Source organism: Sebastes umbrosus, chromosome 1 (assembly GCF_015220745.1).
Source record: "Sebastes umbrosus isolate fSebUmb1 chromosome 1, fSebUmb1.pri, whole genome shotgun sequence".
Taxonomy (NCBI): domain Eukaryota; kingdom Metazoa; phylum Chordata; class Actinopteri; order Perciformes; family Sebastidae; genus Sebastes; species Sebastes umbrosus.
Window position 1 is genome coordinate 32702320 of NC_051269.1, and position 25246 is coordinate 32727565.

The 25246-nt window shown below is 39.7% G+C and overlaps 1 long non-coding RNA gene across 1 annotated transcript in view; it reads left to right on the forward strand.

The window, feature by feature from the left end:
- LOC119487126 overlaps nt 1-25246 on the forward strand; it is a 97005-nt gene that overhangs the window by 43118 nt on the left and 28641 nt on the right. The window lies entirely within an intron of this gene.

A 25246-nucleotide genomic window follows, 5' to 3' on the forward strand; every position in this document is an offset into this window, starting at 1 on the left:
TGGAAACTAGATAAGGACTTCAAAAACATGTTGTCAGCGCGCGCTGCATCTGTCGGCCGTCGATCAGAGGATGTGAAAACAGATTAGCGGCCGGTAAAGGTGCCAGTAGAGACTGGAAGCATCAACATTTCTTTTTAAGCTTTCACTATTTGAGATTCCTCAGTGTTTAAGGCAGTTATTGAGTATGTAGGTACATTTAGAGTACTATTTACATTGCTTGTTCAGGCAACCTTATCAGATAATGTGAAACCTACTGTAAAGGACAATTCCAGTGTATCTGCATGTTTTAACTGACTACTGACTAGTGTTGTAGTACTCGAGATCGGTCTTGGTCTCGAGACCAGTTTCAAGACCACTTTTTGAAGGTCTCAGTCTCGGCGCGGAATCGAATGCATTTTTACTTATGGACAAAGAGTACTCTGGATTTTACTTCAAGACCACAACTGCGGAGACATCACTAAATTGCCTGTTTATTGCCTGATGTATTTGTTATAATAATTACTGTGATTGCTGATAGAAAACAAAGGAAAATTCATACACATAAATTTCACCTCTGCAATGCCTTTTGATTATTTTATCAAGACATTTCTCATGGTACACTTATACATACACACAGTATATATGACACTAAAAGAGGTGAATGGAGAGGAATCTTCATTTGTTTTCTGTGGGTGTTTTTATGGGAATGTGGATTTTTCAGATTAATTTCAGGAGTGCTTCAGTGGTTAGCATGATCCACACAAGTGTGTCATGCAGTGAGGGATTCACACTGGTTTTGACTTGGTCTCGACCTGTCAAAGTCTTGGTCTTGTCTCAGTCTTGATACACTCTGGTCTTAGTCTTGACTTGGTTTCAACCCTTCAAAGTCTTGGTCTTGTCTCAGTCTCCTGATCCGGGCAGCCATTGGTTTCCATTCATAGTCATACATCAATTATTACTAAACTTGCTTGAGTAGTTTAGTAGGATTAGCCAAATACACACTACAGTCTGGCCATTTTATCCACTAAAAATGTCTTAATAGATTTCTTTTAGAAAATGTTTTATGTCATGGTATATATTGACATTGTGATATAAAATTACATTTGATTGCTATTCTTTCCATATCGCCCATCTCTATGCAGTTGAGGTACAGATTGATTTGAAAAGCCCTGTAATGTGCTGCATTACCTTATAGCAATAATAAAACTTTGACAAAAAATATGCACACTTTATGTAACTGGATTTCACAACCCAAGCAAGTTTCAAGAGTCTGCTAATTGATTTTGGAATGGAAACCAACGGCTGAGAGGAATGATAGAGAAATTTCCTTCACATCTCTAAAACTCAGTTTGCATAACAGTTAGCTGTGATACAAAGTATACATTATTTGTGGTGCTAAAACAGGTAAAACTGATGGTATGGTCCTTTAAAAGCATACTATTACCTTGCTTGCTTGCAGAGACTTGTATTCTCCTTAAAAGACCTCAAATATATATTAAAACACAGTCTCCGCTAAACTTATGGTGATAAGTTTTCTTGTAGACTTTTTCTATTTTTTCCCCTTGTTTATCTTCTCCCCCTCATCATTCACTGTATTCTCACCATTATTCTCCCGGTTAGCTCTATAAAACAACCACAAACCATTTTCTGCTGAACAATGTTAGCCTAAAATAGGCTTTTGTGTCTCTGAAAGGCCAGTCTGTAATTGTGCATAATTGAGAACACTGTACACAATACATTTGTGTGATTTCGTATTAGTCCCCTTGAATACACAAAGCTCCAAGTCTGAGTGGTTTAGATTGGATCGCAACAATAAGCCCTACTCTACAGCGCTGTAATTATGCAAATGCAATGCATGTTTCAATCAAATCGTGTACATAAAGCACACTCATAATGATTTGAATTAATCACAAGGCATTTAAGAAACTTACCACAAATGATTGAGTGCCGTGAAGAACAGTTTGGGTGATGTTATGAGGAATAGTTTGGCTGGTATAATCAAAGCAACAAAACAATGCAGCGAAATTAGTTAACAAGCAATAAATCTCGTCTGCCTGATTGCACCTTATCCTCTTATCTCATGAAAACTCGGATTATGATACAAGTGGTCCAACTTTGTTAGTACTGTGTGGAACGTCAACAACTTAGTGCCTTAACTTTTACTCATTCTGCAGAATGACAAAGTAACACAAAATATCAAGCTTTAGATCATCTAAGCATTTTAGGTACTTGCAAACATATGCTGATGATAGCTCGCTTTTCATCCGTAGTCTTTAGGAAAGGTGGCAACATACACAAAAAACACATCTACAAAGCGTTGAAAACAGTCTCGCACAAGCTGTTCAGTCGAGACTGGCAAGCTGTCGTCACAACTCAGACAGAAAAGACGGTTTTCTCAGAGGAAAACCCGCTATTCACCTGAGCCCGCTGAAGCTGCAATGATGAGGCTGGAATCTGAGGCCCAGCGTGTGGCTGAAGCTAATAGGGCTGCCCACAGGGACCTTAGCAACAAAGCTAATGCTAATAGATATGCATTAATATTCATTTATGTTTATTCTGTTATTTATGTCTGTGTTAATGGTGGAGGATACCAGCTGTGCAGTTCAGCAGCACGCGATGTGGATTGTATAATTGATAAAATATAGATGAGCAAACCTGCACCGACTCTTCAAGGTTCATGTGATAATAATTTTGGCGGCATTTGGAGGTATTAGAAAGATGCTATAAACACATAATATCAGCTTTTAAATGAATATGGCTAACTTAAACTGTGGCTTATACATGTACGCCGCAACATTAGCATTCATTTGGAGTCATGTTTGTGTCCACCTTGTGAATCTAAGTCCAGTATTCGCTCTTCTTTTAGCTCTGATTTTGATAAAAAAAAAAAAATTGGTATTTGTACGTTTCTGCAAACCCCGGGATACGATGAATGTTGGCATTTCTGAACCAAAAACACGTTTCATAAATATTTATCATATCAGCCTCGTATCAGGCTTGCAGAAACGCACAATGCCACGTGGTTAATGTTGTGAAACGATGGGTTAGGTTTAGGCAACAAAACTGCTTGGCTAAGGTTAGAAAAAACATCATTGTTTGTGTTAAAATAACAACGTAACAACGTAACAACCATAGCAACGTAAACTAGCAATAAATAAATAACAACTGCCCTTAGCGGACTCTTACGTAATGTTACGTAACAAACGTACAGTCAGTGTTTACTTTTGGTTTCACACGGGACAACAGCGGTCTTCTGGGCAAAAGTCCTATGTAACAACGTAACGTAACAACGTAACGTAACAACGTAACGTAACAACGTACTAATACATAACTAGTAAAAATAAATAAATAACTCTCCGTAGTGGACTTTCTTATGTAACATTACGTACCATGCGTAAGAACGTTACATAACAAGCGTATAGTCAATGTTCACTTTTGGTTTCACACGGAACAGAGATCTCCTGGATGAAAGTATTGTCTTTGTTTGACCCATCCACTAGACCTCCCACCCACCCTTAATGCACTATCTCGCTTGCTGTACTCGTTATCATAACTTTCAATAACGATTGCTCGTTGTACTATGTCACTTGCTCTGGCCAAATGCAAAAATGTCGACGTTCAACGTATTCGTGGTTTGCTGAAATGTACAATGCCAACATTTTCCAGTCAAGAGATTTCTGTGGTTTATTCATAATATTTACATTTATTAATCAGAGCATTCACAATAATCACTCAAAATCAGCAGGGGGAGGCACATAGAACAGCTGTTTATGCTGTTTTGTATTCCTTGACTGTCCCTCTCCAGTAGTATGGACAGTGCAACACCCCCTTATTTAGCCATTATCGTTTCACCATTCCACAGCACAAACGCCCACTTGCTTAGCTGTGGGGCTTACAGTAATCAAATGCCAAAAATATTTAGACACTAAAAAGCATTAAACCACTTGCCAGCATACAGTGCATCTACTGGCAGGCTATATGTGGGGCGGAATATGGAACACTGTTGATTCATTAGTCGAGGTGTTGGTAGCGGCAGCATGAGTTTGTGATCTCAGAATCTGAGGCTGAAATGTGCACAAACCTGTCTGTTGCTTGCTGCTTCAGTGCAAACCCTGTCTGTGGCATAATTGTGTGAAATTTAAAATTCAGAGGTGTGTTAACGTAGGCAGGCTTGTGAACCTTACATCTATATCCCATGAGCTGAATATCTCACCTTGGGTTTAACACAGACTGACATTTGAACTGTCGCGGAGCGGGTACCGTGTATGTACATGCGTGTCAGGGGTGTTGCAGTAGAAATTTTAACTGTGGCGACCGGCACATTAATGGGAAAGAGCACCCGCACTGAAAAGTCGAGCAACCCAATAGCACCAACAAGAAAATCTCTGGTGCTGCCACTCGACTCGGCTGGTGCTTTAGCTGTCGTTTGGTGCTTGCAAAGTAGTGTACAGTTGGTTTTTAGAGCTTTTTCACTGAAAACAGCTGATTGCTGCATCTGGAAAGATCAATATTGACTACCGCAGCTTTAACTATATACAATTAATGTTACAAACTTGGTGACAAAGGTGGGTCATACTGGGTGCTTATCTTGTATATTGTTAAATATCCGTCATGTTCCTGTAGGTTAGATTCAAATTGTGACTGCTGTTTCTCTTTGCCAACTCTATTTAGCAGTGTTGGTTATATCTTTTAATTTTTTTATTTTTATTTTACCTTTATTTAACCAGTCAGTAAGTAAATAAGTCAATTGACAAACAATTCTCATTTACAATGACGACCTCGCCAAGAGGCAGCAACAGAAGGCGTCAACACAAGACATTAGAACATAGATACAACTAGTGCAATAAAACAACATTAGACAAAATTAAAACATCACAATATACTGTATACAGTATATACAACAATAGAGATCTATGTACTGTGTTCGAGAGAAGCAAAATTCAAAAGCAGTGATCAGAAAGTATTGCTTGTAAATAGTTATTAAAGGAGGGTAATGGAGGATGTGGAGTTTTTTCATCTTTTGCAACTCATTCCAGTCACTAGTCATGATTTTTGAGATGATATATTGAATTATTCTGCAGTTTTTGACCAATGCACAAGCCTTGCAAAATCAGCCTGAATTAATCTCATCTGCTTGGTTTCCCTACAAGATTTTAGTCTGGAAAACATCCTCTAACGACAGATTGAGCCTGGCAGCTGAAAGCTGGTCTAATCAGCAAACTATTGGGAGTGGTATAGATGATGACGTGACTCACCACCTCTCAAAACCCCTGGCCCTCCTGACAACTATTTAAAGTAGGGATGCAAATTTAAAATGAAGTATGATCTTCAAAACTGCATGGCTTATGTGTTGCTTCAAATTTATTCAGAAGACAGTTTGGACGGACAGTTTTAGGAGGAGGTTGACAACATTTCCAGAACAGAGGCCGTGGTTTTTCATGCTGCTCCAAAATTTCCTGCAAAAGGATTCAAATAAATTTAACTCAGTGTTTCAGAGAGGAAGAACGCTGTCAGTCGTTTACCGCACAGTCTGCTTGGAATGATGTCTGCCCCAAGCAGATGCCTTTTGAGCTTTGCCAGACCACAACTTGCAAAACTTCTGCGTTTTGTTCACACATAATTTGGCTTTGGATTTCTGTTTGTTGTCGCGTTTGCCTTAAAAACTCATCAACTAGCTGAATGTCAGACCTCCTTTGCAGCTGACAGCTACAGTTTTTAATTGTGATTAAGCCCCTTTAAAGTCCTAGTTACTGTAACACCTTTTCCATGAGATGTTTGCATTATGTTGTCCAAGCAAAACCCATTGTGGTTCCAATGTCACAAGAAAATATGGGAGGAGGAGAAAGCATTTCAACAGCCTGACCCTCAGGGAGAAATTAAAGGAGTAAATCCCACATTCCTTCCTTGCTATCTTATCTCACAAGTTTCCCCTCTAACTAGATCAAAATCCAATATTGTATATCATGGCCACACATCACAGAAATGCCGATTTCAGATACGGTGTGTAGGCAGCTTTAGTTCATCATTTAATCCTATGTGTCTGTTGCAGAACATGATTTCCTCCAAGGGTAAAGCAGTTCAAATTGTCAGCTTGAACGTATAGTTGTCATCAATTGTCAAGCTTTTTACACTTTTTCATGGTGACATTATGAAAAAGTGGAACGAAGTGAAAAGTCAAACCTCTCGTAGGTTTGCGTCTCCAAACCAACTCCTGAAAGAATTACATAATGAAAACATTTTACAATGAAAATATGTCAACTCCCGCTGAGTGTCGAGTGATTTACGATTAAAAAATGCCGTAATTAGTTTTGTGATAACAATCTGTCTGTCTCCACAGAACGCACACCTGTCTGTGAGTCTTTTTTCCTAATGAAAAGTGCAGCAAAGCCATTTCAAACATGACTCCTTCCTGAGCTGAAATCCTGGCGCGCTATGATTGGGTGACACATAAAACTAGTGTCTCAACCCCTGATGTGTAATTTATGGAAAAGGCAGAAATCCTTTATGCACTCAGGTGTCTAGCTGTGTGTACTAATCAAAAGATGTGCGGTGACAGAATGGAGCAGGACGAGGCATTTGATGTTTTGTCAGTTGGAGTGGCGCTGGGAGACGCAGGAATGCTGTACGATTCATCATTTAGGTGCTTTTATCAAAGAGAAAATACACTGGTGCTTCAGCGAGAGAGAGAGAGAGAGAGAGAGGGAGCAACAGAGAGATAGAGCAAGTGTGTGTGTGTGTGTGTGTGTGTGTGTGTGTGTGTGTGTGTGTGTGTGTGTGTGTGTGTGTGTGCGTGCGTGCGTGTGCGTGCGTGTGCGTGTGTGTGTGTGTGTGTTATGTAAGCACCACTTTTGAAACATCCACAGGGAGTAAAAGTTGGGGAAGTTTTCTCTTTGAGTGTGACGGAGTGATGGAAAGGTTAATGGGTGTTTCAGCGGCTGTGGGCGCCGTGACGGCCAGACACAGATGTGCTCATCAATGCCCTTATGAGTCACCCGCTATAACAAAATGCAATGATGACTCATTGATTTTCTTTGGTACATGAATCAAGGATAATCATCTGGGTGGTTTTGCTTTTAATTAAGACTCTGATGGAGTGTTTCCAGTCACGGTGGGAGAAAATGGAAAATGAGATGAGAGAGCAAAGGTAGAGATATCTGGGTGTCATATTTAGTTCAGAATCTACAGTCGGGTCCTCATTTTACCTTTTTAGTTGAACATAAAACTTTAGTATTGAAAATCCATAACCTGACATTTTCAAATGACGCATTTATAAATGTGTATTTAAGTTTGAAAATGTGTAACAGATGTCCTCCAGTTTCCATGCCCTTACACACACTTAAACCAGCATTCAGCTATTTGTGAATACTCACTTTTTAATTCCTCTTCATATTTCTATTATTTCCTGAAATGTTGTTAAATGAGCATGATGCCACCATGATTCATGATACTGTCATGATGCACAATGTTAATGTAACTCATTCACCCACACTGATCAGTCTTAAGTGTGTGGAGAAGATGCCTTACACATTTGGCTCATTGTACTTACCTTGCACAGCCACCCGATTTGACTGTTATCAGGCTATTAAATAGGTGTTACCAACACACTTCTGTCCCAAATTTATAGGCCAGTAGGGGCTAAACTAATAGTAGGTTCACAAGGCTGTTTATTTCAGTGAGCCAATGTTCACCATAGATGTGGGTCATATGTTTTATGTATGTATAGGGCACTATGTTGTAAAAGTGAAAGCGAAAAAAGCAACACGTTGTAACATGTTGTAAAACTGAATGAACCGTTACGTTTTCAACACAAACAAAACTACAACTACTTTAGGTTTAGGCACTTTAGGTTGACTTCTTTTAAACCTTCTTTCGCTGATTGACCATGTGAGTAGATGATAACACCTAATATTCAGATCTACTCAAATCTATGGGGCTTATAGCCACTGATAACGCTATTTAATAGCCTGAAAACAGTCAAATCGACTGGCACAGCAGCTGGATTCTGGCGATGTCACGAGACCTCGTGAGAATCGCGGGATCAGATATCACATGAAAATCCATCTTATCAGGCTACAAGTAATACGTTTGTGTCCGGCAAGCCAGAGCACAGACTGCTCAGCATCCTGTGAGGAGCTACTGGCAGCTACGGGCATAGGCTTAGGTGTGTGTGAGACGACACAGAGAAGCGACTGTTCTAAAAAACAATGGCGCCTCCTGAAGAGGTTCGCGTAGATGCTGCAATAGCATCAGTTATATCAGAACTGGAGAGTATTTCTTCATTGAAAGAAGAGCAAAGCACGACACTGAAGGCTTTTCTCGATACAAAAGATGTTTTCGCTCTTCTACCGTCTGGTTTCGGCAAGACTTTGATTGACAGATGGTTCATCCAATCACCTGCAACGTATTTTTTTTAAACGTCCTCCCATTTTCCCCAATGACGGCATCTGAGATGGTTCTGTGTAACAAACCATCTGGCGGGTCAGTTTGCGACTCCCACCTGAATTTGGCAACAGCTAACCAAAGTCTTGAGACAAACCGCCTCACCTCTGGTAAAAACTTTGCAATGAACACAGCTATAAAAAAAAACATCCTCAAACTCCATGACACCACAATTTTCAATTTCCCAAACCCAGCTACTAGAAGACAACTCTACTGTATTACTAACCGCCCAACCCCCATTTTAAATGATGGTACCTTTATTAGAGACACACCTGGAGGATGTTATTGACTTTAATTCGACTTAAGCCTTCTGAGGGATACAGTATTTACCCTGGCAGACACAAACAGATGAGCTCATGCAGAAGTATTTCATTAGAAACGTGGATGTGAATCTTTCAGTTTGTGCAAGTATTCTTAATACCAGCTGCTCTGGAATCAATGTGCTTAATAAATAGCAGCTTACAGAGCCTGACCTCAAGGTCTAAGCTGATGAGTGCATTTGTCTGAGTGACGAGGCAGACAAAGGGAAAAGCTAATCTCACTATCATCATCAGCGCATGGAATCAGATAGAGAAAGCGAGTGAGAGAGGCAGAGAGAGGCAGAGGAAATGAAGAAAGAAGACCATGGGTATTTTGGTCATTATTTACACCAACTCCAAATAAAGAAAGAGAGATGAATGCTGCCATGGTAGAGTGACCGTAGATAATACATTTTCTTTTCATGCTCAGTCATGTCAGCGGCAATATACTGCAAAAACAAAGGTTGTCATTGTGAAGATAATGAAATCAACGCAGTATATCTTTAGTAAATGTTCAAATGAAAATTGGCCGTATCTCCAGTCTCTCTTTAAGGCTCTCCAAGGTAACATCAGGGTAATTTGTTTGAAGATTGGCCAAAAATGTGATTCAGCCAAAAGCAGTAGAGAGTCTCTATAATCTAGGTGGATCATATCCCTGAAGGAGCATACTGACATCATAAAGTTTTAGCTTTTACACTAGCTTTTCACAGTTTCACATAATTTGTCTGTTTAGTAGCCTAGGGGTTGTCTTAACTAATTTAACCTAAACCAGACTTCAAATGAGTATTCAGCAGACATATGAAAGCATGGTTTGACAACTCTAATAGATGAAAAGAGTTGGCTCAAATGTTTTAAGGGGTTCAGGCCTATGTTCCCTCAGCATCATCCCTGGCCTAACTTTTTGAGATATCACGCTAACAACATCTTATAACAGACAGACAGTCTGGCTAGTACTCATTGCATTCGTTGGTTATTATCACAATTATTTATTGCTTTTAGGGACAAAATATTTTTAATACAATTTCACATTTTAAATAAACAGAGCGCTGCTTTGACTTCCATTTCGTGCTTCATTCCAACCGTCAAAAATTGTTGTTCCAAATGTTTTAATGTTGTTCCTCCACGGCTTATTTTGGACTTACACTTTTAACTAATTGCAGCTTTATGTCTTCTTCATTCACGCTTAAGAACTTCCACACCGTTGTGTTTGTCTCTGCGTGTGTGTGTGTGCGAGACGTTACTGAGAGTGCCGCTGTGAGCCAACGTAAAACTTTCTTCTTCTTTTTTTAAACTTTGATTTTTATTTAGCATTTTCAGCTTTGGGTTGAACATCATGAGCATCCATACAGAATTCAACCAACGTAAAACTTTCATGTGGTGGCTGCACATGTGTGTCTGACCGGCAAAAATCTTGGAGATATGAATATGAGGAAGCTGAAAAGCGGCCGGCTTTGATCGGCTGTTGATTGATGGTGCATCTCTAGCTGTTAGTTTAGGATGCGCTTGATTTATGCAACGGAGTTTTCTATGAGCGGAACATTTTAAACATCAATATCGCAGTCGATCATGTTCATTTAATTGTGGGAAGCCAAAATCGTGATCGCGATTAATATTCCATTAATTGTGCAGCCCTAGTTAGGTGTAGGCATGACTGAGGTTGGTTAGGGTTAGGGTAAGAATATCAGGGTAAGCCAATCAGAGGCAAAGTAAGGCGGGTCACACCTTCGCCATAGTAAAAAATATTGTGACTGTGACACAGCTAGCATCTAGCTGGTGAGCACAGTGGAGCATTTAGCGATTAAAGTGCCTAACATTTCCCTCAGGGGCTGGTGGAGACCAAAACAGAGCTAAAAGGAGGGTGAATATTTGTCAAGTGGCCAGAGACACAACTCCTAATGAATGTTGATGTTGCTTCGTGTCTGCTGGATGTGTTTACCAACAAGTTTACCATTAGAACAACGTATTAAGTCCTGATTATATAACAGTTTCATCAAAGAATCTTATCTTGTCTCTTAGTTTGCCCTTTGGTGAAATGGCACATTAGCAATGATGGCTAATGAAATTTTGACATAAACCCATTCTTGTTGATTTCATAAGAGCAGTTATAAGAGCAGTTATAATTACAATTACAATTTTTATGGTGACTTTATGGAGCCTATAGGCTCCATAAAGTCACCATAAAAATTGTAATTATATATCAGTGGGTTAAAATATCCACCTGAAGTTGTCCACATACAAGGTAATGGTACTGAAAATCTAGGATATTCAACCACAGCATCTGGCTAATCGATAATCATGTAAACATAAACCAGTTGTAAACAAGCAAAGGGCCAGTTAGAGCCAATGAGGCGGCACAGACAGGCAGCCTAGTCAAGGTGAGATGCCAAGAACGCAGCATTTGCATTACACCTTTCATTGAACAGAGTACTGCTGCAATAGACAGGTTAAGTGCTCCAGGCCTGGTGGTTTCTCCACCATATTATTGATGCCAGCAGTAGAAAAATCTGACTTGGATCTGAGCTGAAAGATTTTCTATTCCTCTCCAGATCTCCCTCTCTACTCTCAGGCATTTGAAGTTCTTATGCATGTTCCCTCTCCAATCATTGAAGTGAATATGTATTTCAAACACCTGTCAGTTTACATCCCTAGCCACCACTGCAGCCTTCCAGTTTTAATGCCAGCCCTTAGAAATGCCCTACATCTGCCCTCAGGTACTTCTTACACTCAGCCAGCCAGCCCCCCCACCTCCTCTGAGATCCATTCATCTGTGTGAGTAATCAAGTGTTTGCACGGCAATGACTTTTGTGATTGGGATGAATTTTGAAAGATAAATCAATTTTCAAAGTTTAATATTTAAGAACAGAGAGAGCGCGGGGCGTCGTTGAATAATGCATTTGGTTATTTAGAGTTGGAGACAGAGGGAGAGTCTGGACCGGCTCCACGCCGGAGGATATGAGAGCTCCAAAACAGTCTGCTAATGAAAAGGAGACATATTCCTCTGCCCTCTCCTTTTGAATTTCATAACTCAGAAATGCGCCTTGTTGCTTTAAACACTCTCTCTCTTTCTTCTTCACAGTCAAACACGCACACATTTTCCTATAAACCAGGCTTCTATTTCCACTGCACCTGACTCGCTCATTTTAAACAACTTCCTTTCAAGTTTGGCTTCTCCTGGGAAAGCAGTTTTTAGAATAAAATATGCACCACTAACAACTATAGTTTGACTTCGTAGTGTCATTTAGAGCCCAGTTACCAAAATCAATATACAATCAGGTATTTCTTATGTATTATACTGATGTGTTGATTACAGATAACTGCCTCTCATCTGTGATGTAAATTGCTTCAATCCTATCTCCCGTTAATACTGTAATTTGTTTTGCCATTTATGTATTCAGGGTAATGTAATTGCTGCAAGGATTAAGTTTAGTGGGAACCTTTTTTTTTCCAGGGAAACAAGTGTTTATATAACGCACGGAAATCACGTAAACGGTTGGGTGGTGTATGGTGAGCGTACTACATGCAGGAATTTGACTCCAGAGACCGGGGTTTGCATCCATATTTTCACGTGTGTTTAGGTTTAGGTAAGGAGAAGATTGTGGGTTTGTTTAAATGCTAATAGAGTAAACACAGTGCCCATAGATGTGGAGAGAGCATAGATAAGTTTCACTTTCAGTTCAGTTCCCTGTCGGAAAGGGCTGTCTGAAGACAGGATAAAGTGGTGAAAACATTTTAAATATAGCGTACACATTTTAACATGGGGGTCTGTGGGGATTGACTCACTTTTGGAGACAGCCTCAAGTGGCCATTTGAGGAACTGCAGTTTTTGGCACTTTGTGTTGGCTTAATTTCTCAGCACCGGAGGTCGCCGCTTGGTAGAGCCTGCTTCAAGTCACTGTTGATTTTTTCAATATTCAACCAAGACCACGATCTTACCTTAACCATAAGTTAAAAATGTTTAATCGTGCTTTAATTGCTACGGTATTGCAAGCTCTGATATTGTAGGAGAACAAATGATATGTATCATTCCGTTTCAATTTATTTTTTTATATAGCATCAAATCATAACAGAAGTTATCTCGAGACGCTTTCATTACTGAACATTTTGCAGGTGTGTTCGGTATCAATATTTTGTGACTTGTGATAAACTTTAATTAACAAAGTTTCCTCATTATGTTGATAAAAAAGGTTATCTGGGACTTCAAATCGTATTTGCTGTTGCAAATAAGTCGTATTTAAATGTCATTTCTAGGAGAGAGATTTGGCTTGTTACTGCTTTGCTGGAGAGACCCGATCATCCTCTCCTACTGAAGCTATGTTCAAATAATTCCTGAAACTCACTTGCTTCTGTTTTAAATGGCGTGTTCTTGATAAGTAATCATTAAATGAGAGATTAGTAAAGAGTTAAAGGCTAGGTGAAGGTTATTTATTCCCCAACAGTGCTGTGGAATACACCTGAATAATATATAAATTCACAGAATGTGTTCTCACACAGTATCATAGAAAGCAAGTTGGAAGAAGCAGAACACAAAATGTAACAGAGAATATTACAGTATCATTGTATCATATTTGCAAAGCTCCCCATCTCTCTGAAGAGCATATTGTCATGTGAGTAGAGCTCGGTTTTGTTTCTCAGCATGTATCTTCGCCTCTCATTTCTGTCCTTTCACTTTATCTCTCTCTGCTGATCCCACTGTGCAATCAGATACGCGATTGTTACTGTTTCTTTAGACAAAAACATGTTTTGAACGAAGGCGGCTTGCTGAAGATGAGTCCCCAGAAAATTAAGCAATCATGTTTTAATTGCTTCTCTTCTGCTCCAGCACCATATACTACTCCTCTCCTTTATAATTCGTCTACCCCTCCCTCTTAATACAGAGGAAGAATAGAGGCAAAAAAAATGAAAGCAATGTACTTTGACCCTCTTTCCTCTGTCCTTTCCTCACTGCAACTAATGCAGTTTAATAGGTTTGATTCACCATGACATTATAGGCTCGGTCTGCATGTGTCTGTGTCCATGGGCATGGTACAATTTGTGTAGCTAAGATAAATCCACAGTGTTGTTAGCTCAGTTTCTGTGGGATCATCTATTTTAGACTTTATGTCCTGTTGGTCTCTTTGTGCCGTCCGGTGGGCCTGGTTAAGTTAAAGCCTGTGGAAAATCAATACAAGCCTTGGGGAAACCCTGCAGGGAAAATTTTGCAGTCTTGGGACAGGAGAGTGAAACATTGGGAAACAAGAATAATTTTATATGTGGCTGTCTAGACATATTGTTTGTCACTCAGTTGATATCTGTTGCTCAGTACTCAAAATATATCCGGTTATCATTCAATAAGTCTCAAATAAAGTGGATTAGATGCTAAAGTAGGACTTTGTTTGCAGCCTGGTCTCCTCCTTGTTTGTACTAAATCTAACCAAGTAGTTTTGTTGAGTTTTTGATTTGTTGCGACCGTAATCCGGGAGAAAATATGTTTCCCTCGCAACGCAATTGAAAATGCAGTTTAGTTGTATGGGAACGTCATTTCGTTGGAGACAGGGTTGTTGTATGAACAGCGGAAGGAAGTTATCATATTTTTGCTTCAAAGCTTGTACTTTTCTGTGAAACTCTGTCACTTAAAGGTGCTCTATACAATATCCAGAGCATTAATATAGCATCAAACAACCATTTGCTATGTAAAGATATAGAGGAGTAATGTCTACCTGAGCAGAGAATGAAGTCACTCTCACTCTGTGTGTGTTGTAATCAGAGCTTCTCCTTGCTTTGTTGACATAGTCAGGCCGACTGCACGTGCCTTTTAGTGCATGTTTGTGCATGTGAGCGTTCCCCACTGGCTAGCTCATTGCTGCCACTCTGCACTGTTCTCATACGCCGGTTACAGCTGATAACCTTCCCGACCGATAGCGCCTTTGCGGAAGCACCCACCCTCAGGTTATCACTGTTAGCTCTGTCAGCAGTGTTGCCTTTGTTTTCACTGTAAGCGCTGTTAGCACTGTTAGCTATGAGCCGCCGGCTCAGCTGTCACCATGTTGAGAGCCGTGCAGAGGCAATAGAAATGATTCCAATCTTACATTTAGCACCTTTAAACACTGTCACTTTATTATTCTAGGCTTCTTTTGATACCACCCTTCAGAGATTTTGTTACTTTTATTGAGGTCAGAGGTCAGTAAACAACTTAACTAAACAACTAATCAACACCATTGAAGCTGGAAGGGATTCATTGTCTTGCCCAAAGACATTTCAGGAGAGCGACCACAGACAGTCACAGGGTTTAGGGCCCAGTCACACAGGCATTTATAGACGCCTCCAATTTCACACCAAATTCAATTAATGTGAATGGAATCGCTGTGATAAAGCTGATTTATTCACATGAGGAGAAACTCAAGTTAAAGATTTGGAGAACTTTGGTGTCGATGTCAACCATCCCTAACAGATGCTCCTTTGAAGAAGTGTTGAAAATGTTAGTCCAAAATGGAATAAACTAATGTTTTAGCTAATGTCTTCACTGACATTTATTGAGTATATGATGTAACTACTGTATGTGTTTTTCAATGTATCAAACCTAAAATGACTTATTATGCAGATGATGTTATATTATATGTGATATTTTAGGATTCTTGCATATACTGATGCATTTATTTGTAAGAAGCATTTTAATGTTGTAGCTAGTTGAGGTTCAGCTAAGTTTACCTGTGTTATATACAGTTTAGTTGTTTAATTTACTCTATAATAATGTTTAACACTTTAATTTACAATTAATGTCACCATAGGTTTTCAAAATCTTGATCTACAAAGTGACTACAGATAAATGTAGAGAGTAAAAAGTATCGCATCTGCCTATGAAATGTAGTATAAGTATAATGAAGCATTAAATTGACATACTTATGCACATAATTGTAGTTACTTTCCACCACTGTTTTCTGGTGTGACTCTGCTAATTGTGGAACCCAGCTGTATTGTGTAGGTGTTTTATTCCCTGTGGCTATAAATTGTCTCACCCAGGCTCTTCCTCCAGCGTTAGATAGACATCACTCATATGTGTAAAATAACCACGGTTTGCATGCACCGTTAGAGACATGCATCCATCTTCTATCTGTGTCGTCACATGTCTCTCTCTGTGTGTAGCGGGTTACTGAAGACTGCAGACAGTGAAAACACACAGAGATTGCTCTTCTCCCAGCTTGACTGATCAGAAACTCCCTGGTGGATGCTGCTAGATAAAGTGAAGAGGAGGATATAAGGGAGTGGGAGTTAGACTGGCTGCCGATGGATTAGCAGCCATGTTTACACAGTGGCTGATTTAGTCTGCTGGAGCTGCCCAGGAATGATTTATTGATACTGAGGGAGATGGGGAGAGTATTAGAAAGTGTAATGTAGAGGATATAGAGAGACACAAAGAGAGAGAGGAAAGGGAAAATCAGGTGTAACTGCGTGTGAGAGACATAAGGAGAAAGATCCTGTACAACAGCTATACATTCTTTGGTTGCATGTATTAATAACTCTATGCTTTAAAGTCAGAGGACTGATATTTACATTTCCTGGTAAATGTAAATATGACCTCTGACTCGTACGCCTGTAAGGAGGCTACTGCTTGCTCCTCTGCAGCAAGAGACACAGGGGCTCCAGAGGAGGTGACTGGAAAAAGTCAACCCAGATCTGTCATAAATACACCGCATTTCCCATCCTTCAGTGCACATTCGGGGTGAACGGAGCAGGAGAGGGATGATGGGGGAGGATGAATGGAGCAAAAGAAGGTGCACACACCTCTCAGGTGGCTGCCATTCTGACTTCTGTCGACTGACTTCACTGTGGAGAGCAGGTGACGGGCTTTAAAGCACGACAGACAGAGAATCTGAGTGGTTGGTAATTGGCAATTGAAGGATTGAGGAATACAGTATAATGAATAGAGAGATGATCCAGAAGCTCGTTCACCAGAAGCATGTGTGGGACCATAACTCCAATCACCTTAAAGGTGAATTCAATAAAAGATGGCGTGCAAACAATAATATGCTTTTAGTTTTAGACAAGCTCCGGAAGAATACGTTACTCGCCTTTGTGTGATTAAATTTGGAATTTGGACCTAAATAAAGAGCGAGTCTTTAGCCTCAGTTCATTATTCAACTTAAAAGCTGATGATATGTTACATTATGTTATTGCAAAAGAAAATCATGTTATTTTTTGTGCCATAGCAAAGTCCAGGTCAATGTTTGTGAATCTACGCATTCCTTCCTAAAGCAAGAAAACTCACCGACCCTGTCAAAACAAAATTACGTTCCCTTACAACTAAATAGCGCTCTCGATTACATTTTGAGGGAAACAGGAAGCAGTTTTCAACAGTTTTAAACTGTCTTAAACTGTGATTAACGTTGTTAATTGAAACAATACAACACATAAAAACACAACCCCACTATTTCTTTTAGGTTTAGGCAACAAAACTACTTGATTAGGTTTAGTCAAAAACATCATGGTTTGGCTTAAATGACTACGTAAGTGAACGTTGATTTTTAGTTTCACACGGGACACGAACAGCGGTCTCCTGGGGGAAAGTCATGTGTTTGACTCATCCACCAGCCCACCTGCCCGCCAGTTGTGAACTTTCTCGCTTGTTATACTCGTTATTATATACATAACTTTAGATACTGTTATTATTCCATGTAACATTTGGTTGTAACAACAGTTGCTCAATATACTGTGTCACCTGCTCTACGCGTCGCTGGTTGTACTACGTCACTGCGGCCTTCCACAGACTATTTGTGATGCGTCAAAAACAAACGTAATCTGCAACAAAATATATTTCCCTCCAAACATAATTGAGAATGCAGTTAAGTTGTATGGGAACGTCATTTTTGTTTATTTTTAATTTTATTTGTTAATTTGTCATGTCACTGGAATGTAAAATCAGGTATTTCTCTATAAATTTGGAGAAACAATAGTTTTGTTTTTGCTTTGCTCAGACCAAACACAAATATTTCCTCAAAGATATAAACCAGAATTTAAGTCATTAATTTTCTATTGAGGTTAAGAAAAAAAGATGCGTGGTCTCATCTCTTGAAGTGTTTGAATGTTAATTTGCCCCTTTGTTTAATAGAGCAACATACAAAACAGCGATGGCAGTGTGGGACAGACATTGATTAACAAGAGATGGAGGAAAGAAAATGATCGGACAGCGATCCTATAATTATGTCGCCGGTGTTATTTATTTCTCTGAAGGATTATTTTCGTCACATGCTGATACTGCCTCATTGTAGCTCCCAGGAGACCACACACACACATACACACAAAGGGCACCTGCATGTATTAGCATTATCCTCAAAGATGTCTATGATGAATATGTGCACTGCCAACAGTTTGCAAAGTGCTGATTATCTGTCTTTCTATCTTGATTTATTTCCTCCTACTTCTCTTATTTCTGTCCATCCTCACGGTGTTGGAGGAGACGGAAGCGGAGGAGAGGGAAGAGGGGATGCTGGACAGATGGAGGGGAGGAATGAGGAAGATGCATACGTATAAGCTGGAGCCCTTTGCACTAACACCACCTGATATAGAATATATTCCAGGCTCTACACACACACACACACACACACACGCACACACGCACACACGCACACACACATGCATCATTCTGAGTGGAGATCTCTTTATTATTAAAATGTCTAGCGGTGCCCTCTAGGCCCTTCTCCATCACATCACCTGGCAGCCCGCACCCTCACACCCCGGATGCTATGACTAGTCCTCATTAGTTGTACTAATATACCACACTCACACACACTCACACACACTCTCTCTCTATTGGGCAACTGAACATAGTGTGAAAAGCCTTTGCTCCGTTGATGCTGTGTATCTCCTGCTGATTGATATGCTAAAACATACTGCTGCTAAAAGCTCACTGGCAGAGCACTAATTACCTTCCAGAGACCAGTGTCCACTTTACACCGGGTATGGATCTGGTATCTGGGTTTTGATCTGATGTAGCTGACATTAAATGTTATCTGCCTGCTTGAACCAAAACACAGATTGCAGCACAAGTAATATTTACATCTTCATAACTGCTTATTATTAAGATTTTCCTGCTATTGCCCTTTTTTTTTCCGACCGTGTTCTTGAAGCAATTTAATGTATAATGGTTTTGCATACACTTGTCAAACTTCTCTCCAAGGGTCTTTTTAACAACAGACATTTTGAATAGACATGTTTGTTTTCTTATTAATAGGAAAAGCACAAGTGTTACTAATAACATAAACAAATCCTCGTAAAACCATGACAGTGTGACAATGAGTCAGCATGAACAATAGCAGGACCTGTATTGTCCTCAATGAAAACAGAATATTGTTTGTGGTTTGGTTAGCTGTTATTGTGTAACATGTACTGTATATGTACAAACAAGAAATTTAAGAAGGAAATTACACAGATTGAGCTTCACATTTTGGCAACGTGCTAATGGCTACCTATCTCTTGTTGTTGGAGAACATGAGGGGCTATCTCAAGTATGATAAGGCTATTTTTGTGTCATTGCAGCAGCCCCCATCACTACCATTAACGGAAAAATGATCGAGATTTAGGGAAAACAGGATCTGAGACATTTTAAATCAGAAATTGACTAAGTATGTTTAAGTTCAGCCTGAGGATTAATTTTAGAGTTTTGTTCCGCTTAACAACATTGGACTTTTTTGAGGAATGAACTTTTCTGAATTTAAAATGTCTAAAAATGACAAGACCTATATATATTTTGTTGAGTTGTGTACTTAAATTATCCCAAATGTTTCTTCCGTAACTTCTGGGAAAACATAGGAAACGTCAAATTATACATCAGAGAGTGAGGAAATCGGCGAGCCAAGTCATTGTTTACTGTTGTTTGTATTGTTATTATTATAGTTGACTCATCTAATGGAAAGTCAGCAAATTAATGTTACGTTAGCTAACATTACAACATTACAGCTAACAATGACTAAACGTGACGAAATGTGACTAAACGTAATGTGAATAAAACTTTAATACATTACCTCGTCCGTGAACGTGATTTCTGCCTGAGTCACGTCAGATAGTTTTTCATCGGCAATGGTGGTTGTTTAGCAATTAAGACAACAACTCCCATGAACCCACGCTACTTCACAGCGTCATCAAAGTCCGTCATTTGTTATTGTTTGGATTGAGTGACCCCCCGCGGTAGAAATTACTTACTGTGCGTTTAAATTATTAGTATTTGTAGAAGAAAATATATTAAATTGTGATGTCAGAAGTAGATAAGTTGGAATTGATTATCTTGAAAGTTTTAGTTGAGCACACACCACGGTGAATCTCACTGACCTCAAACACAAACAATGTTTGAACTGTCTGTTGCTGGTTTCGTACACAATAATGAAAGCATCTCTTTCAGCCTTACAATAGAGTTTGCGGGAAATAAATCATTCCTATAAAACACAAATGCACGTGTCATGTTCCCCGTAACACCTCATTTAAAAAACACACAGCTTTACTCACATTTATCATCTTCAAATGCACCTGGGGCGTTTTGTTGTTGCTGTGCGTTTCAGCTGGCTCCAGCGCCAACCTCCTTCTCACACCCCTTTTAGCAAATTAGACCGTTTAATTAGGAAAAGCTCATTTGTATCAAATCATTTACATGGTGCAGCCAGCCTTTGCCAGGATATTCTAATTGATTATTGTTGCCTGAGGTGCTGCCGGCGTGCGTGGATGTGCCTGCGTGCGAGTGTGTATTCTTGTAAATGAGTAAATGACTTTGTGGTAATGATATAAGGAAAGAAACTTTATCACTGGGGCGATTGTTACGATCATGTATCCATGTACAACAATGTAAAATCAGCCTACTTACTTTTAATTTTAATAGGCATGTGCTATTAAACCAATATTTTCATACTTTGTGGCAAATATTTTCAGTACTTCTAAGAGCAATCCTTCCTGTTGTTAATTTTTCTTTTATTTCCATAAGTAATTGATCACATCTGTGCTCTGAAGTGCCTCTTAGCACACTTTTGTGGTGACATACTCAATTCAATGACCTCTACAGGCGCCACCCACCAATAGGAAACAAAGTTCCTTGATTTGATTACCCTTTCATAAAGCTCCATTTGGGAATAAAAACCCTTTCCATGGTCCCTCCAAAATGCTTCTGTTGAGCAGGGCCCCATTAAGGAAAGAAGCAAACCTACTTCCCCATTGAGACTCATAAATGACCCTTTGATGAGGCTGCTCTTTGACCCTTTTTACAAAGCTGAGCGAACGAGGCAGAGCCGAGTGCGTCGGGGTTTCAAGGATACAAGATAAAGAACATAAAAAAAGAGACGACAGATTATTAGAATTCATCCAGCGGTGCAATGAACTTCCTTTCAGCGGCGAGTTCCTCTTTCTATTCAGCAGCTGCACAACAAAGAGACATTAAATTATAACCAAAATGGTTACCATGGCACCCCGTGTGAGTAAATGTTTCAAATATCTCTTCTCTTTCTTTGCGTCTCTGGAGGCTTTTATTTTTTAGGGAGCATCCTTATAATTACAGCCAGAGAGGAAGAGAGAAGTTCAAAGGTGGCACTAGTAAAAGGGGCAGAGACAACTTTTCTCCAGCAGAAAAAGCATAAATGGACACTAAACGGCTGCAATATCATGCAGGGACACTTAAAATGTACTGGGAAAGAGGAGAAAAATATTCTTTTACCTGTAATTAACATTTATCTTAGAAAGACTGTAAGAGCCCCTGGCAGCTTTAAAAGGGGCTCTATATAAGAATGAGAAATTGCCTGTTAAAAGTGACACCTGTGGCCGTTAAGTCAACAACAGTCAGCGTCCTGTTGCTTGCAAGTGAGCATCGTTCAAAAAAGTTAGCTGATGCACACGATACTGAATGTGACTGACAGCTAAAACCACAATATCACTGTATATTTCACATGCTTAGCAGTAATGTTAGCTTACCTGTCCAAAAGGAATTATGTCAGATCGGGGTTCGTTTTGATTCCCAAAACCAAACGAAGGTCCCTACATTAATCGAAGGCCCGGTCGATGTTGATCCTAGTTTCCCCCTTCTCCCCCCGACATCGGTCACATTCCTGTTTTGCAAGATGGGCTTCACTAGATATAACTCTAGTTTTTTTGTGTGTCTATGGAGTCTGAGTTATGGTGGGGGCTGGTTGTTTGTTGGCGTTAGCAGACTCGGTTCTAACTGAACGTTAGCTATGGTTGCACACTTTTAGCCCTGCGGAGCTAAAGGCAGTCGCGAGCGCATATGACGTCACATCCATTGGATTTTCCCGGAAAAAAACGGCCCACATTCTTCACATTAAAAGCAGTCTACAGACTGATAGAGGAAACCCAGAAAGTCGCGGAAGGTCTAATTTTTTAGGTTAGATACGACCTCTTCATACATTGGCAATAAAAAACATTTATACCTGTAAAAATGTACATACAGTCCCTTTTAAAGACATCCAACCTAAACCAAAAGACAATTTCTTGATCTAAATAAAGGTGAACATTATTATAGAGTAAAGAAAGGATTAGCCTAGCTTCACATAAAGAATGGAAACAGCACCTCTAGCTCACTAATTAACATGTTGTAACTTATTTACACATACATCCACAAACAGAAATGTAAAAATGGTTTGGGGAGTTACCTGATGCAACTATGTCTTGGAGAAGTGAATGGGCAAAGTGACTTCCTGTCAGGTTATAAAAAGTAACTTCCTGTATAACCACAACATGTGTTTTTTACTTCTCAATTTGTATATGGAATAAACAAATGAGATACGTGTTAATAAATGAGCTTTGGAGGAGCTGTTAGGTGTATTTTTTATCTTTGGACTGAACGAAGCTAGCTGCTTCCCCTTGCATTCAATCCTCTAAGCTAATCACCTCCAGCCTCTAGCTCTATATTGGGTGATAGTATCAATCTTCTCATCTCAGTCATGAAAGTGAATAATGTTTCCCAAAATGTCATTTAAAACCTTATAAAGCTTATCTTTATTTGGCTCTATTGGACTTTTTTTTTGGTAGCCTAAAGCTTCATTAGCCATAACTACAACAAAAAGACCCAGCTTGTAAAATACATGAATATTCATTTAATAGCTGCATGCATCACTGCTGTGTGAACACACTGTATTCAGATAGGACGACACGCTGCTTTGCCCATGTGTGTTTAGACCATGGGAACTGATTTTATGCTGCGGAACAAGGAATAATTCCACATCTCTCCCAGCAAATCGGGGGAGATGACAACATGACCAATTTCACTTTGCCTCTGGACACTCGGATTTACATGCAAACAGAAAATATTTGAAAATCTATGAATATTTCAGTCTGAAAATGCATGGTTCAGTTTAGAGAACTGGCCTATTAGGTGAGGCCAAAATGTCATTCAGGGTAGGGGAAAGGGAAAGGTTGGAGGGGGAGAGAGGGAGGGGGAGAGGGAGAGAGTATTTTTAGTCTCATTAGTTTTTGCAGCTGACAGATTCTTGAGCAAACTGGCAAATATGTGTGTGTGCGTGGGGAGGGGTGATGCTGGAGATCTCATAAAGAGATGCCATGTCACATCACATAGACTAACATGTTATGATCTACTAGGTTTTGGCCAAATTGACCCATCCATCAACAACAAGCAGCCAGGTGGTGCAGAGAGAGAGAGAGAGAGAGAGGGGGAAGAGACAGAGATGGTTTATAAAAAGTGCATAAATGCAAAGTTTAAATCATGAATAAGAAAAATATGATGTGACTTTTGCACCTTTAATACTGTTTAAATGTATGTCTGCATTATACATACACACCCTTACCTCCAAAGCTCTACAAATTAGCCCTCCTTTGTTTCTTACTCTCAGAAACCTTGCTGTGAATCAGACTTAGCTCGTCTCTGACAGAACCAACAGGCTCCTTTTTCTGTTTCGCTTTTGATCAGATTATTTGGACCAGAGACGGATGGAACAAAGCACCTCCTCTTCCCATCTCTGATGTATCTTTGTCTCTTGTTGTCTCAAAATGCCAGAGCCAGTGTGTCGACAAATCCATTTCTTTCTTTTTTTCCCCTCTGTGATCCAAACCAGATACATCTGTAGTCAGATCAGTGAGAGTGGGGGACTGTGGGTAGAGAGAGGTGTTTGAGGTTCCTTTCTCTTTTGGTAATGAATTGGGTGAAGATTAAGGGAATGTGGACAGAGATAACAGCACTGTTGTTAAGGTTTTTATGAAGACAGATAGCAGAAAATGCTGGGTTCAAATAGTCAAACATCAGTAATGGAAGCATGTTGACTCACGATGTAAATACAAAGTTTATTAGCCTCAATATCAAAGGCAATACAAGCTTCCTGATAAATATGTATCCACTAATTGAATTCTGTTGCAATGTGGTAAGTTTGCAAAGTAATGAGAAAGTAACCCAGAGACAAATTAGATCAATTAAATACATTAATGTTCAATGAAGTTAAAGGGACTATTTGTAACTTTGTACGCTCATAAATGTAGCGGGTCGTCACACATGCGCGCTCGCATATGCGCGTTCGCGTGTAGCCGCTGTACCCTCCTCCTCTGCCTGCTCGCCTTCACTCAGACAGCTCAGCTCGCTCCACCTCTAGACGTGAACGCGCGTTCATTACACACTGCAGAAGAGTTAGTTTAGCTCTGAGAATATCTAGTGAATGTACAGGGGACGTTTGTGCAGAAATAACTGCTGCAGCTCCTCCAGACCAACAGAGGTTTTCCGTGTCTTGTGAAGTGACCGAGCTCTTCAGAGAGTTATGTTACCCTCTCGTTACCGACCGGGTGCCGGTGTCTCCTCTGCTCTCTCCGGCTGCGGGCGGAGAGAGCAGGGAGACACGCTGCAGAGCCCCGCTGCCTCAGCCTGCACTTAGGCAGGAAAAGCCAACACTAGGATCAGATCTAAATCATGTTCATGGAGAGACCTTCGTCTGGTCAGCTAACATTACTGCCAAGCAGCTGAAATATAGAGTGATATTGTGGTTTTAGCTGACTTGTGTCGCCTCACTGTTTTGAGTGATGCTCATTCAGGTATATTGAGAGCAAGCAAGCGCGAGCCCGACGCTGACTTTCATTGATTTCACGGCCACAGGTGTCGCTGTTAAGAAGCATTTCTGAAAGTTACAAATAGTCCCTTTAAGCGTTTTTTGGATGCAATAAAAACAGACAAGTACACTAAACACACCAAACACGTTGCATATCGCAAACATGTTTATTTTTTTCCAGCAATACATAATGTTAATGATATGCTATAAAGATGCAAAATCCATCTGCATTACAAGCATATTTACAAATATTGTTATTTAAACAGACTAATGACTTATTTGAGTTATTTGCTATGGACAAATAAGAATAAATAAGTGGCATAAAATCATAATTGTTGACAATTGCTCATTTTGGGTTAGGTTTACCTGGCTGCAGACTGTCTAAATAGGTTCCATGTTTTGACAATCAAGTGAAAGATGAAGTTCCTTGTAAAACCAATACACAATATATTAATATTGTACGTGCCACAGGCAACATTAAATATATGAAACCCTGCAAGAACCCTTTAATCTTCCATTAAA